The 13,063-nt window shown below is 37.2% G+C and overlaps 1 protein-coding gene and 1 long non-coding RNA gene across 11 annotated transcripts in view; one reads left to right on the top strand and one right to left on the bottom strand.

The window, feature by feature from the left end:
* Positions 1–13,063, bottom strand: part of esrrga (estrogen-related receptor gamma a) — a 238,567-nt gene that overhangs the window by 143,706 nt on the left and 81,798 nt on the right. The window lies entirely within an intron of this gene.
* The window catches only part of LOC148148953 (uncharacterized), a 32,552-nt gene continuing 21,852 nt past the window's right edge, over positions 2,364–13,063 (top strand). The window contains exon 1 of the long non-coding RNA XR_015758433.1: positions 2,364–2,480. This is a non-coding gene — a long non-coding RNA (uncharacterized LOC148148953). The remainder of the gene's footprint in view (positions 2,481–13,063) is intronic.

Genomic DNA, 13,063 nt, shown 5'->3' with positions numbered 1-13,063 from the left:
TTGACCAATGCATTTTGAGACTGAACAATACGAATGATTTGAACATTTAAGAAATTACTAGCAATAGATACAAAAGGCTTATGGACATCAACTTTTTATCTTCCTTGGTCATCCTGAGAAAAATAAGTGACTAATTAGTGATGGCAGTGATATAGAACTAAAAAAATTCAATCAGAGTTCCTGTTACTAATTTGCAGTTCCTAAGTCTTCACACGAATCAAATTTTAAAATAAAATTACTTGAATAGTGAAATAATTTAAAAAAAAATATTACTAGATGGTTTAGAACAAATAAAAGATTAATCTTATTTCTTAAAAGTGAGAAACCAAGGTAAAGGATCAGGGTTCATTGCGCTGGACACCTATAACACTGTACATAAAATAAATTGAGAATGAACAATCAGGTGAGCCCAACCTTGAGTATAAAAGCTTTTTATAATAAAGCCTATAACCAAAGGTTGTAGATGTGAGAAAGAGTGGAAGAGCTGCTGAGTGCCACACACTTGTGATCCTGTGAAAGAATGAGTAAGAATAGGTGACACCGTTATATATTAAATATTGATTTTGACATATTGGGGAATCCATGTAACTGGAAAAGTATGATGGTGAATGTGTCGTTTAGATGGAGCAAGGAAAGAAAACTCAGAGAACCACTGACTGTAGTACCACCAATAAAATAAAATAAAAATGACAGAACCCTGGGGATCTAGGACTTAATGGAAAAACAGAGGAGAAGCCATCAGCTGCTGGACAGACATGATGATTTCAAGAAAACTAGATAGCTTTAGTGGGATCTCTCACGATGCTTATTTCTTTCGAAGTGCATTGTGTCCATGCTGAAAATTTTGGAGATACTCAAAATATTGATGAATGGTTCAACAAAATATGTAAGTGTATACAAAAAGATAGTCACAGGTGATCAATTTACAGTGGTCATTTTAATAAGTGGGATTGAATGGAGTCATGCTCCATCCATCTCAGCAAAGGGAGAAGATAAATCCCTGTCCGTTTACTGTGCTGCACAAACATTTTCCTTTGATTAAACAGTAACAACTTGCCTCTAATTTCATGCCATCCTCTCAAATAAAGAGAGTAGGTAAATGGTTTCTATATGGATTAACTCAATTGTTATTAAAAGTAAAATCAGGGACAAACGTGTGGAAATAAAATCTGCTCATTCCAGAATTGAATATCAAACAAAAAATGTCATTGCCAATTTTAAAAACTGTCAACTGACTTTCATTGGCGAAATGGTTTGGTTGTCATAATTCTGAGGCGACAGGATTTTGTGTTCTCAGACTGAAGGTCAGTCAGTATTTATATTTAGGCTGTCAGGTCACTCTACTCAACTCTGTTGTAGTTTGAATTCTAGTTGACCTGTACCTTCCTTTAAAGCATATTAGTCAAATTCCTAACGAGTACGAAGTTTGGAATGGCTCGGCTGTTGCGTTCTCTTCATTAGTGATCCATGGTAGCAGAGAATGCAGGGTTAGATATAAAAAGCTGGAAGTAGCTCAGATAAAAAAAATTGAGGCCTGTTAATTATCTCATGGGAAAATCATTTGAAAAAAAAAACAGTGGACCAAGCTGCTGGCCTATCTAGAAACATATGTCCTTGTAGGGCTGGTTGAAGGATGACAGCAGAGAGCGAAGGAAGGTACTATTAAAATATTTTTATCTTTATTATTTTATATGAAAAAGGCTTTGCTGAGAGGAGGCTTAGACAAATTATTGGCCCGCTGGCTTCCTGAAACCAAATTCCAAGTAAATCAATTGTATTATATGCTGCTGATTTTTATCTGTCCTTAGGTTTTACTACTTGAGTTTAAGTGTAACAGTGGAACACACTAATACCGTGCATATTTATGAATTATTTACTGGTTCAAGATAGATCTATGTATTATTATCAATTTTTCTTTTGATAAACACCTTTGCTTGCAATGAATTTCCTTACTTATGATAAGAGAAGCTTTACATTGTTTTCGAAAGAATGTATATTTTCCCTACCAGTTTAGTTTTAATAAATAAACAATATTAGCTAGATGATAAAACCAGCAAAATAATTATTTAAATGTCAATATCTGTCTTTGGAAACAGTGGTGCCAGTTATTGAAATTTGTGGCATGTTTGCAAAGCCATTTGAGTCAAAATTTGCAGGAACTACCCAATATAGCCAGGCCGTAATCACACGGCAGGAAGCTGGCAGCAACACAACAGAACTAGCAGCAAGGCAGCAAGAGGAGAAGGGAATTCTCCTTGTTTTTAAATGGACGAGCCTGAATGAATAAAGGTGACTGCCGCTTGCAATTTCTTATTCTTTCAGCATAATCATCAATTTGCGCGTCAAGTGGGTCAGCAGATCTACAACTATCGGTGGCAGCACAGGAAGGCCAGCATGCTAACATCTCAGCTAATCTAAAACCCTTGTGTTGTTGAATCAAATTTGACAAGGCACCGGCAAAACAGAAACTATTATGCCAGGTGAGAATTGGCATTGGGTTGGTCTAGTTTGAGTGGCATTGAAAGTAGTATTTACAAATACAAGAAGAGAGCTTGCACCAAACAAACATATTTATAAATTACCTTTAAGTCATTCTCTTTGAATCACTTCAGTTTAGTAAATCTACTGCAGCTCTCTAACTAAGCTCCCACAATGTATTAAAGACAAAAGATTTTGACTTCTGCTCCTTGTATAACTGCAAGCCCATTTCATAGGTTTGTCTGCAACCAAACCTACATAATGTTTTTCTTTATTTCCACTTACTGAGAGAGCAGGCATAAAGCATATAATTATAATAATGTATTTAGTCATTAAATGCATAAATAATACATAAATGTGCCGTAATTCTTAATCCAAACAAAATACTGTGTTTCTGAATTCATTAAACAAATTGTGAGTGATTATATACCATTACTCTCAAAACACAGCTACAGCTAGATGATAAAACCAGCAAAATAATTATTTAAATGTCAAAAATTCTATATACCTTTTTAAACTAAAGAGTCAAAACATTTTTTCTTTAAATCCCAGGTATTTGGGATTATTAATGTAGTTGGTATCACTCACTCCAGTAATTTTTCAACACAAAATTCACTTACTGAGGTTAGTAATTGTCAATGTATAAGTTGTCAAGATCAGCACTTTATTTCTATATACCTTGAAAAGTAAATTTACATTTTTCCAGATGTATTCATTTTGCAGAATGTTTTTGAGAATTGTCGTGTTTCAAGAAAACATAATTTCTTCTCCTGCATTAGAATGATCATTTTTATCTTAGTTATTTTAAGTTGATTACATGGAACAGTTTCCAATATATAGAACAAATGGCACTGCAGAGTGTATGAAACATGGTCAATCACTCCACCTTTTAGAAAGACCAACTGCAGCAACTGGCTTTTATTTTGCAGCTTTAACAGCTTACTTACTGAAAACATAGATTAAAAAGGAAAAGGAAAAACAGAAGAAAGAGTAAAAGAAAGAGAAAAAGGAAAACAAGCAAGAAAGAAACAAGAAAGAAAGCAAGAAAGAAAGGTATGTAGAGAGAAAAAGGGTAAAAGAGAGGGAGATATAGAGAAAGACGGTGATAGAGAAAAGGGAACAGAGAAAGAAAGAGGAAAAAAGTGGATAGATAAATAAAGTTTGCATTTACATAGAGTGTTTTACATGAACACAGCATCTTAAACTGCTTTACAGCCAACAAAGTATTTCTAAAGTACAGTCAGTGTTGTAATTTTGGAAACACAGCAGCCAAGATGTGTACAGCAAATTCCTTCAAACAAAAATGTGATAGTGCTCAGATAATCTGCTTTTGTGACAATGATTGAGTGATAAGCATTGTCCAAGGCACTGGGGAGAACTCCCTTGCTCTTCAAAAAAGTGTCATGGGACCTACAGCCACCTGAACAGGGAAATGTGGCCACAATTTAAAGTCTCAGCCAGAATGTTCAATGGAAATATGGTGCTGATTTTATCATAATGTAGTGTCCCTTTTAAAATAAGAGCATTTAAACAGCTGGATCAAATGGCCACTCGCTGACTTAATGACAGGTAAATTAAATGATTAAAGATCATTCAATTGGTTGAAAATTATTAAACTATGATTAATCAATGAAAACCCCAGCACATTTCTACACAATAGTGCTTTAGAACTTCAGAGTGGAAAAACGAAAAAATGTGCAAAGTGACTAGATTTTAAAAAAAACATGAATTCTACTATAATCTAAATGCAAGCTCAGGAAGAACACCAAAACTTTTATTATATATTTTATATAATAAGTAAAGTTACAAGATCTTAAACAGAAAATATATATATATATTTACGTAAGTGATCAAAGAGGTGATTATTCCAGCAATACAATCAAGTGCTTGTACTTCTTCTATAAAGAAAAAGGTGAGATGATTTTTAAAACTCAAGAGCAACTCATTTCCCCTGTCCTGTTATCACATTTGCCATAACGAGAACCCATTAAGAAGAAAGGGTGGTCTAAAGCCTTAAAGATAAAACCTTCAGACACCAAGGCAGGAATATTAATTCATATGTTGAGGATTAAAATACCACACAAATATCACAACTATCCAACATGTGCACTGCCACTGACCTGACACTATGCTTTACACAGCTTGTAATTTATTAGTATTTGGTGGAAACATTTTGCAACATCTAGCAGAAACAGCCTTTCCTATTTATCAGGCTTAGAACAAATAACACTAAATCATATCATTGGATGATTATCCTGATAACTAGTTCCTTTCTTCTTCTGTTTTTACCTCATGATAATGCTGTGACTATACTCTTTGTCTTACATATGTTTCAGCTACACCTGAGGTAGAATGAGGGACGGGTAGTAAATAAACCCCACATTCATCATTTGGACACAATTGAAGCTGTCCTTAAACACAACTTGCAATCCCATGTGACTAAAAGCACATTGCCCTTGGTGCTGGTTCACAATACATACAGCAAGCCTGGTATTGTGGAAGCTCAATCAACCTTCACCAACTGGTTCCCTGTATTATTTTTTTCAAATCATTATCACAGGCGCTAATTTCAAGGGCAAAAGAGACAAGTCATATCAATTTTTTGAAAAGACTGTACATACTATAAGAGAAAGAAAATTGATAACGATTACACAGTTTATATTAAGAACAAGAAATTGTATCAACAGTGGACCATATCACCCCGAAGACTGCTTCACCATTCAATGGTGAAGATTAGCGTTGCTCTGATTTTGGCCTTACTTCCACTTTCCTGCATGTTTCCCATAAATTTGACTACTCTTTAGTTCAAGAATCTATCTAATTCAGTCTTGAAAATATTCAGCTATTCAAACTCTCTGGGGTAGAGAATGCCAAAGGCTAATTGCTTTGAGAAAAGGAATTCTTCCTCAGTTCTGTCTTAAATGGTTAACCCTTTGTACTAAATGTCCAGATTTTCTGCTCTGGGGTCAGGACATTTTAGACCTGTCAGATGTGTATGTGTCCCTGCACACAAAGTGATCTGGCAAAAGATGTGCCCGTTATGGATGTTCCTGAATGACAGAGTATTGAAGAGGAGAAGCAATGTGTGATTTGGTCTGAGAACAGACATGATGAAATGGTGAGTTGAGAGTATGTTGGTGGAAAAGCACAGCACCTCAGGATGAAGGGCTCCGGCCCGAAACATTGATTGTCCTGCTCCTCGGATGCTGGCTGACCTGCTGTGCTTTTCCACCAACACACTCTCAACTCTGATCTCCAGCATCTGTAGACCTCACTGTCTCCTCCATGATGAAATGGTGAGGCTAGTAGATTGACTATGGCAAATTGCGTAGATTAAAAGTTGGGTAGGATGGAGCAGGCAGGGGGATTGTGCAGAAGATGTAGTTCAAGATTGGCCAGGGCAAGCATTTGGTGAGCTGCAGCCACTAGGTATTCAGACTAACATGAATTTGCAGCATCTAGTTTCTCAGGAAAGGAGAGTTAGAAATGGAGTATAAATAAGGAGCATAAATGGAGTATAAATCTCATTGTTATTTCAATGAGATGTACATACAAAGAAATAAGATTGTCACCACTCAATGGTGAGAATCTAAAGTCATTATTTAAGGTTTGAGACGTAAAAAGAAATCACAAAACATTTTCTCAAAATTGAGATTCCAATTATTTTTTTCATTCTCATCATAACCAACCAAGCATATATTTAATGTAGACGTAAAGGATTTAAGACAGAATTTATTTCACCAAAAGGATGATGGGTATGGTGAACCCACTGCACGAAGGGGTGGTAGAGATAGGAAGCGTCACAACATTTATGAAGTATTTAGATGAAAACTTAAAGTGCCAGAGCCTCCAGATTACAGGCCAAGTGCTGACACATGGGACTAGAGTAGATAGATGCTTGATGACCAGCATACACACAATGGACTGAAGGTCCTCTTTCCACACTATAAAACTCTATGACTCTATGAAAATATTTTCTCACTCTTCTTGCCATTGCTCACATTACAGGAAGGAGAAATCTCCACTCAGATAGATAGTTAATTAACTATTAATTAATCGATAATATTTTTAAAAATTCATTCTGGCTGACAGTGAAAACAAAATTCTCTAATTACTTAATGCCTTCCACAAATAATAATTTAAGACAGAACTGAGGAGAGATTCTGTAGTTGTGCAGCACAATTGGCTAATTTAAAGGAGATGATTCAGTTGGGGCCTATTAAGGCTCATATCTACATTTCCTGACCCCAGAGGAGAAATTCTGGACATTTAGTACGAAGGGTCAACCAATAATCATTTTTATTTATAGCCCCACTTCTAAGAATTTTTTTAAGTGTTCAGAGCTGCCAATCCAATTGTTAAGTGACAGATGCCCCATCGTGATAAGGATGGGTTTTGGAATCAGCACAAAGTTCATAATGACAATCAATTAAATAGCAAATACTTTTTGGTTAATACACAACAGTTGTGTAAACAATTTAAAGATGAGGAGATTTAACTTGACAGTTAACTTAATATTGTGACAGCTCCTTTGATGGCTTGACGTCCCCTAAACAACATGTCAGTTCCAATCAATTTGAATGTTCCAACAAGTTCATCCTTTCTCTTTTATACATATTCATGACTGTCTTCAACAATTCTAAAGGGTGTTTTACCTCTCCCACATGGTGCTGAATCTCTCTCAAAAGTATCCCTGGACCTATTCAGAGTGATAATATTGCACAGGGCCCATCTAAAAGGGAACATTTATCTCTTCAGAAGGATACCCTCCCAAAGAACTCTGGCATCATTGGTTCTTCTCCTGAAAGATATAACGCCCACAATACATGTGTTGGATATCCCAATTATGAAAATTGACTGCTTGAAGGCAGCTATATCTAGCTGTCTTCATGCAACACGGATATGCAAAGTACAACCCATAGCGTTTTACGCCAACGCACATGGTGGGTGCAGGGTTCAGGAGTGGGATACCCAGAATCGGGCATTTTCTTACCTAAGTTTAAAACCCTCCCTGGCATCACTAAACGTGTCAGTAATCAAGCTTATTATTAAGACAGTGCATTTACATCCATGATATGAAATTTCCTCTAGCTCTTCAAAATTACAACCCAGGTAGCAAATACAGTCAGTTCAGATAAAAGGCTTGTAGTTCCATTCACATGCAATCTCACTTTATAAGAAAATCGCGCAATAGCCGTGCCATTTAAATCAGTGGGACCAGAATCACGTTAAGGCCAACACAGGTTAGGAAAGTCCGCCTTCTACAAATAATATCTAAATTCTTCAATTGCATTAAAGCCATTTTGTGTTGAAGAAACACGTTATAGCAGAACTGATTGTAGAACATTCTGGCTTAAGAGTCTAGAGCAGCTGTCAATTCAAAAATGCTCCTGTTAAAATAAACCTGGGAGCAAGATTATCCCCCACAGGCTTGAGAACATTGAGAAATGGGTGTCGGATTGAAAAAAAAGATCACATAAAATAGGAGCAGGAGCAGGCTATTCGGTCTTTTGGCTCTCGAATATCAAGGAGCAATAGAAGGCTCTCAATCTCAGAGGAAATCAGAAGAAGCAACAACTTGCAGCACTGGTGAGTGAGACACAGTGCCTCCATTTTGAGGTACCCCCTCTAACTTTCTCGAATGCAAAATGTTGACAAGAAACCTGGGACACTGTTCTGGAGGGAAAGCTCCTGCACAAGGCAGCCTACAGCTGCAAATGAAGCAGGCAAGGCCAGGTAGGCCTCTAAGCTTGCCTCGAATATTTTTTCCAAATCCCAACCCAGTCTTCCACTGTGAGGCCCCATGCTGCCAACTGATGATAAAACTTTGGATGCTGGAGATCTGAAACAAACACAGAAGTTGCTGGCAAAACTCAACAGTTTCGGCAGCCTCTCAGGGAGAAAGCAAAGTTAATGTTTCGAGTCCGGTGACTCATTATCAAAATGACTAATGGCCTTGGAAGCAAATTAGAAATGCAGATATGAGCCTTAATAGGCCCCAACTGAATCATCTCCTTTAAATTAGCCAATTGTGCTGCACAACTACAGAATCTCTACAGTGCAGAAAGAGGCCATTTGGGCCACTGAGTCTGTACTGACCCTCCAAAAAGCATCCCTCCAGACTCTGCCCCCCCCCAATCAATCTCATTTACTCTGGATAATCCACAAAGCCTGCACATCCCTGAACACTATTGGCAATTTAGCATGGTCAATCCACCTAATCTCCCACATATGAGAACTGTGGGAGGAAACCAGAGCACCGAGAGAGAACCCATGCAGACATAGGGAAAACGTGCAAACTCCACATGGACAGCTACCCAAAGCTGGAACCAAACCTGGGTCGCTGGTGCTGAGAGGCAGAAGTGCTAACCTCTGCGCCATTGTGCTGCTCAACAACCCCTTCCAGCTCCTATTCCATCTCCATCCAGGAAGATTAGGTCCAGATTGGGATGATTAGAGGAAACTGGTACATTGGCTGGCAGCATAAAATCCTGAGCTCTTCAGCCTTCATACCTACACTCCCACCCACCACCCCACTCCCCACCCCCACTAGACTCTGAAAATTCAATCTCAGCTAGGAGCGTGAATCAAAGCTAACTGGAGCAACAGTCACATACTTTATGACTAGTTTTGGTTATGGGGTTATATTAAATAACAACAGGAAATATGTTGTCCTTTAGGGTTCGATGACTTACAAATCAATATGACTTAACAAAATACCACACGCAATACCATAAATATGTCATTGCTATAAATCCACTTTCAGTACAATTTAAAAATGGATTAATAAACAATTCATCTCAAAAACTGTTGGGGCTATCTATGGCAGTTCTGTATAGCTATGGTATTAAATTAAAGAAATGAAAATTAAGTTAAACTTCCTGCACAAGATGGACACTGTCTTTTTTAATGCAGTTTTTCCAAGGATCTATGTGGATAGATTTGCAAATACCACTTATCTACATTAAGGGTCAGAATATCCATCAATTCAGCATCTGTTTTAGGCTGTCACAACAAAGTCACAGTCTTACATAATCTTAAAACCAAAATACAGATCACATTCCAGTGATCCAATTAAGATAGAAATGCTTGCAATCAGCCAGGAAGCAAGTCCTGCAACAGATTGTGAGGCTGTAACATCAATTTCTTAAGTGCATTTAAAGGATTACAATTGTTTCTTCTGGCTTGGTATAGAAACACCTACCAAGGTACTGCATACCACATTACTATAATTGGGTACCTGAACAAATGCCTCAATTTTGCAGGAGGTATAGTAAAACTGTGTCGGCAATATTTTTTTTACATTTGAACTCTATGCCCTGCTACTTCAGTTGCTTCTACATTTTTTCCTGTTTAGAATTTCTGTGGCAGCAGCATGCTGTGTAGCTGTAATGTGCACAATTGGTGGACAATAATTTCAGCTAATAAAGAACAGCTTGGGAAATAAGCCTCTTAACTTCAGTTTACATGGAACTCAGTTCCAATTCAAATCATTCATTCTGAATAACTTAAGAGTTGCAGTGTTTTACTCTGTTAAAATGCCTAAAGGCTGTCATGGTGTTTACATGAGGAGAACCTGATTTATTTTGAGGACTGATGCTCCCACTGCGTGCACACTATAGCACTTGCTATGGCATATTGAGGCATGCATTCATGTGCGGTAACAGAGTTTTTAATGAATCAAAGTCCTACAGAGTCTATGAGGAAAAGATGCCTGTTGAATAAAGGAGTGCAATCTGACCAAAAACATCTGAAACGTTCAAATGAATATCACACTATCTTTACTTCTTTGGGTTGAGACTGACATAGCTGAGACTGATGAGATGAAAATCTTCTCCCTCTGCTCACAATATTTGGCAAAGAATAGATTTAAGCAGTTTCAACTCAGCTATTAGGTTGTGAGTCCACTGTACAAAAAGGGACCTATAAGTTGTCTCTTATTCCACTTATTGATTAAAATAGGATATTTAGAAGTCACAAAGATCACTGCTAATGCTTGCTTTGAAAAAATGTACATTGCTATAGGGAAACATGTTATTCTGAGTAACTTATGTTTGTGTGTGCACGCCTGGGCAGTTTCTCAAAAGGTGTTAAACATTTTTGTGCCACCATACATATATTAAATTTAAAGAGACCATGTGTATGACTACATGGGGATTTGTGGGTTGCTACATGCCATGCAGCTTAAAGGGAATATTGTTTCTGAAAGCTATCTACAAAACAGAGGTGCCTTCAACTTTTGTCTGATCATTTAATCATGACATGGGGATGCTTGGTACAAACGCTGGTCTGGTTTTGGTTGTGCACTCCTTAGCAAACAAAATAAAGAAAAATTAATGTTGTAAGCATACATGGTGCACTATTTATTTCATTACCCAGTTATTAAACTATATTTTTAGCATTGCTCTTAAACAGGAAATATAGTGAAAGTTAAACTGTCCCACAAGATAATTTACATACATTCAGCAATTATGTTGGAATATAAGATCATTAAAGGATAAGGAAATTTTGAAATATCTTTGGAACTACACTTTTTTCAGTCATTTCTCCTGAACTAGTTTTAGGTTCTTCTGCTCCACAATCCATTCTTTAGTCTTTATCATTGCGATTGTAACTGTTCTCTTCTCTATTCCACATTTCCTTCCAGTCAGGGTCTTAAGTTACACCAAAAACCATCACTATTGCCTTTCTGCTGAAAGTAAATTTCTCTCTGGTTTCGTGTTTCTCTAGTTAGTGCACTTTGCACTCTCCCAGCACTAAGGACTTTGTTCTTGTATGAGAACTCCTTTCATAATATATTAAATGCATTCAATAGCTGATGGCGTGAGAGTAGATTTTTAACATGAGCTAAATACCTCATTTATCCACAGTGGGAAAAGGGCTCATAGTTACCTTTTCATTTTTTCATAGATAAATTATCGGTATTGCCCATGTGATGTGTGGTGGTGAGGGAAATGTTAGGGGAATGCCACAATTTTCTTGTAGCTAATCTAATAACCAGTAATACCTTACTTTAAGGATAGGTAACTCATTAATTTGACGCTATTTTTTGCACAATTCAAAACATAACCAGATGAATATCAATACAAAATGAATTTTCAAAAAAAAAAACATTATTCTGTTTTTCCTGCAATGAATTACAGAACTACATTGTCAAAGAGTCCTAGAGGGTTAAATTGGCCTTTGTCATTTAACACAAAATGGATAATAGTGAATTATCAGCTGATTTTATACCCCACCTGATATTCTTTTCAATTGATTTTGATGAAAAATGAGAATGGAAGACATGTAAAGCAGGCCGCCAATTTGTTGTTGCCTGCACTGGACTACAATGCAAGACCAATTTCACCTCATTTCAGCCTAAGATCCTGGGCGACGTCTACAAATTTGCAATGAAATTTATGAAGTGGTATTCAGAATGTGATGGGCTTATAAATTTCACACTGTTGTTTTAAAATGTAAATACCCTAACTAGAAGAGAGATGATCCCGGTGCTCAATTAGTCACATCAAGAGGTAGGATTGACAGCCTGGCTTTGGTGGAAAAGGAAACATCCATGATGGGGAATGATGCTGCATTGCCTGGAACAGCAGGCAGGCCAGCAGCTTTGATATGATGGAAAATGGTCATGCACTTAAAGTAAAGGTCCAGCACTTGACCTTTACAAGTTGTCCACAAATACAAGAAATTTTCTGATCATCTTACAATGAATGCAACAGCTTGGCATTAACTCCCATCAGATCTTTAGGATTTGGCGATTTGTCCTTTGAAAATCCTGCATTTAACAAGCTCTTAAATGAACTTAGTGGGCCATTAATTGAAACCCCCGCCAGACTTTGGAAAATTTGAAACTATCCAAGGGGCATAGGATCCTGAGATGACCTTTTTGTGGAGGTGCCAGTGTTGGATTGGAGTGAACAAAGTTAAAAATCATATTGAACAATATTTCAATGAACAATTGAACAATGTTCAATATGTTGTTTCAGTTGCATGATACTGTAATCTTTTGCTATAACTTCTGTGTCTAATGATCCTGCTCAACAGCCACTTGCTGAAGGAGCAGTGTTCCAAAAGCTAGTGCTTCCAAATAAACTTATAGGTCTATAAGCTGATGTTGTGTGAGATTACCTTTGGCACTGCAATTTTGAAATTATGTCTATATTGGATCAAGGCCCCAACGACATTTGAAAATCCAATCCCTTAAGTAGAATCCTCCCATTATTCATATTTCTGTAAGCTCTGAAAGATGCAGGTCAATTGAACTGGGCTACCAATGGCCAAGTCACATATTTTCATTAGCCTAATACCTGCTCTGAAGAGGACTAGGGGGATGGTGGTAGCATTTCTACATCTGGGCCAGAAGCTCTGGGTTTATTCCCGCTTCAGGACTTGTTGGCCATGGACGATAAATAACAAGGAGCTGTAAGGTATCGGGGATAAGTCAGAAAGTGTATTCAAGACCACAATTACATCAATGATGCTGTTATTAATTGGCCGAGCAGGCTTGATGGAGCCTACACTTGGTCTCAATTCAGGTGCTCATAATGCAGTCAATCAGGTTGACTACCAGCATTTATCCTTCCAA

The sequence above is a fragment of the Chiloscyllium plagiosum genome, unplaced genomic scaffold (genome assembly GCF_037043375.1).
Source record: "Chiloscyllium plagiosum isolate Xiang-an unplaced genomic scaffold, Cpla_swu_hap1 HiC_scaffold_10, whole genome shotgun sequence".
NCBI lineage: Eukaryota > Metazoa > Chordata > Chondrichthyes > Orectolobiformes > Hemiscylliidae > Chiloscyllium > Chiloscyllium plagiosum.
This window is presented reverse-complemented; position numbering and strand designations above follow the sequence as displayed.